This window comes from Brachypodium distachyon, chromosome 1 (genome assembly GCF_000005505.3).
Source record: "Brachypodium distachyon strain Bd21 chromosome 1, Brachypodium_distachyon_v3.0, whole genome shotgun sequence".
NCBI lineage: Eukaryota > Viridiplantae > Streptophyta > Magnoliopsida > Poales > Poaceae > Brachypodium > Brachypodium distachyon.
Window position 1 is genome coordinate 9,275,210 of NC_016131.3, and position 3,752 is coordinate 9,278,961.

General features: G+C 51.0%; 1 pseudogene; it reads right to left on the reverse strand.

Annotated features, from left to right (window-relative positions):
- Positions 1 to 200: 200 nt before the first annotated feature.
- LOC100826595 lies at positions 201 to 3,435 on the reverse strand (annotated as a pseudogene).
- Between the last annotated feature and the right edge of the window lie 317 nt (positions 3,436 to 3,752).

Sequence of the window (3,752 nt, forward strand, 5' to 3'; positions counted from 1 at the left end):
AGTAACACACAAAAGATAATTACATATAGATTATCCGAAGTTACAATAAAATAGAGCATGCTAGCTTGCTTGCTTGAAGTTTTAAAAAATAGACAACTGTATGTCCAATTCTTTAAAAAGACGAATCCTAACGCAGAGAGAAGTGGAGTATTGCCAACTACAACTTGCCAGGTGCGATGGAAATGAACAAATGGCAGCCATCATGAGAATTTTTTCCTTTCGGAACGGAGGATAATTCAGCATCTGCGTACAGCCGTTATCCTATTCGTATCAGCAAACACAGTAGAGCAAGAGTAGGGAAGTGCTGCAATTCTAAGCCATCACCGGGGCTCCAAATCAGAAACAGAAGCATCATTTATTGATGGCGCACGAACAACTTTGGTTCTAGCCGCCACACGGCTCGGCACAATGAAGGCAGGCGCTGTCGGCGCCGGTAGCGTTATCGAACGGCTGTTCAGCATGACGACGACGGCCGCCATGCCAGGCCGAAGGTGCGCGTCCTCCTGCACGCAGAGCAGCGCTACGTGGATGCACCGCAGCATCTCCTGCGGACGAAGCCCATCGGCGGAGCAGCTCTCCAGCAACCGCGACACGTTCCCACGGCTCCAGTGCCTCCACACCTGTCCATTCCATGCGTGTGCAGAGTTACTGAATTGCTTGTCCTTCATGACAAGGATGAGTCATTCGTAAGCTTCTGAATTGAAGTGGTATGGAAATAATTGTGAGCTTACAGAGGATACAAGGTCTTCGTAATCTTGGCCGTAAGCATTTCGGCGGCCTGTCACGACCTCTAGAACCAGGACGCCGTAGCTGAACACGTCTGACTTGGCCGAGAAGATGCCGTGTAGTGCGTATTCCGGCGCCATGTATCCACTGGATTCAGAGATATATATGAGAAATTAAAGTTCAAGTGGACACTAATTAATGTTGCTGGCGGAACTCGGGGTCGGAGACGGCAAAACTCACTACGTTCCGGCGATGCGGCTTGTGTTTCCGACACTTGCATCCACTGTAAAAAGCTTCGCGAGGCCGAAATCGGAGATCTTGGGGTTCATGTCGGGGTCTAACAAGATGTTGCTCGCCTTGAGGTCCCGATGAATGATGGTCAACCTCGAGTCTTCATGAAGATAAAGAAGACCACGACAGATCCCTTGGATGATTTTGTGTCTGTTACCCCAGCTGAGCTCTTGCTGCCTTCCAGGGTCTGCAAGATATATAAGTGATGACATGAGATTGAATGATGGTGGTTCGATACTACGTACCGCTACCATTTTATGAATTGAGTAGTTAGCTACATTATACGTACCGAATAGAATCTTGTCTAGGCTTTTGTTGCTGAGGAACTCATAAACAAGGAGCTTCTCATCCCCGTCGATGCAGCAACCTAACAAGCGCACTAGATTCTTGTGCTGAAGCTTTGCGAGAAAGACAACCTCGTTCTTCATCTCCAGATGTCCTTGCTGTGAGGTTGTCGACAACCTCTTCACCGCAATCTCCTGCCCATCGTGCAGTATGCCCTGAAGAACAAACGAATTGATACACGGATGGTTAGCCATGCAATTTCGTCGAGTAATTTTCTTTCAGAATGCAGAGTTCTCAAAATAATTTTCAGTTACTTTGTACACCGGTCCAAATCCGCCTTCTCCAAGCTTATTGTCTTCCGAGAAATTGTCCGTGGCAGCTTGTAGAGTACTCAAATCATACAGGAGAGATTCTGAACTCATCATTTCGTCTCCATTTCCATTATCTATTCACAATAAAATTCAGAGATGGAAGTTAATGTATATCCTAACCGCTTTTTGTCGGACACATTTTTTTAGGAATCGTGCGAGATTGCACGCCTATTTTCATTAAGAGGAGAACCGAAGAAACCGTCAACAAAATACAATCAAATCCACAACACGCTTACAACAGACACACTAATCTCGCAGAAAGCCCACGTCTTTCCACCTGGCCACCCCTAAGCGAATGACATCCAAAATGATGCGGCGAGGCCGGTCGATGTTACGAAAGATGCAGGAGTTGCTCTCATGAAGCAACAATAAAAACATGAATTTACCTGCGCTTGCAATCTGCACATGCCTGTGGGGTTTCCTGTTCCTCTTAGAGAGGACGCAGAACGCAATGACCAGCAGCACCAACAGCACAGCAGCAACAGGAATTGAGACGGCGAGAGCTGTTTTGACTGTGCCACCTCTTCCTGCACGGACGGACGGTAAACGTTCGTTATTTCTCAGAAAGTAAGAATAGTCTCATTAAGAATAGTTTCCTGTTCCTCTTCAGTTGTTGCCTGAACTTTCAACAACGATGCTTTAAGAGAGTAGATTGAATGAAGAGGTCAAAAAGAATAATGAAGAAAAACTGTTCAGGATGGGGACTGGAGTCGAGACATGTCAATTGTTAACGTGATAAACAAAACAAAGTTGACCCAGAACGAAGACCATGACTCACCGGTGCTTGCTGGGCCGGAGTTATCGCTAGTGTTACCGGTGCCAGCAGGCGGCAGCGGCGCCATCGCCGCCTCAGCGGCCCGGACGTTGTAGAAAGCGGACATCTCGAACCGGATGGAGCAGGTCCGGAAGATGATCTGGCCACCCTGCTTCCCGTTGCAGCAGCCGGGAATTCTGGACATGGCTTCCACGAGGCAGCCGTTGCAGTCGTTGGCGCCGAGGTCCCGGCTGCACTGCGCCATGCCATAGACATCCTGGAACGGCGTGAGGCTGGTCGTGCCGACAGCGAACATCCGCGGAGACGTGTAAGCCGCCGTTCGAGTTAGGTTGCTCATCAGCGTGCCCAGCAGCGGCATGAACCGCTCCGGCTGCGTGGCGTTCTGCAAGTTCACGAGGCACAGCCCCACCGACGTGTCGGCGACGCCAAAGAAGCTCGCGTTGGCATGCCGGAGCAGGCAGCCGTCGTAGATGAGCATGGCGCTTTTCTGGCCGGAGCACTTGGTGGCCATGTCCCGCACCGAGTCGTCGAGGCACTTGCGGCAGTCGGTGGCGTTGAGGTCGGCGCGGCACTGCGCGAGCCCGTACGCCTCGTCCGGCTGCGCCGCGCCGGTGGCATTCTTCGCGAATCCGGACGCCGCAGCCGCGCCGGCGGGTAGGGAGGAGAGGAGGGCGTCGAGGTTGGCGTGGAAGGCGCCGCCGCTGGTGTAGTTCGTGTTGCTCGGGCAGTCGTTGAGCACAGGGTCGGCGGCTCTGGCTGCGACGACCAGGAGAAGGAGAAGAAAGAGGAGGCTGCGCGTGGCTCGTGGGGATGGCGCCATTGTTGCCAACGGTTTTACATTCAGAAGCTGGTGTGGCTCGCTCTGGATTCCTAGGCTCGCTGCTCGCTGGAGAAGATTATGAAAAGCAGAGGAGATGAGATGATGCATGGACGCGTTGCATGGAGCGGTAGCCTGTAGACCATGACCAGTCCACGACGCGTACGGTGGGTTGTATTTGCGACTTTGCGTGGACTGAACCAGAGAAACAATGTCATCGTTCCGAACTGCCCCCAACGGATGACGTGGCGCAAGCTGTGCCACTTCATCACTCTCTAGAACATTCACGGTCATTGCACCTGCCCTGCGGAATCTTGACTAAATCTAATTTTTCCAGCTTTAGACAAAGAAAAGTTTCGACCTTTTCTAGGGCAGGCGACTAGGCGTGTCGGGATCAAGAAACGACCTAAAGTGCCTAAATAGTGAAAGAGATGGGAGGCATTCGTACAAAATATCTATAATGAAAAGCTACTTATCACAACAACCT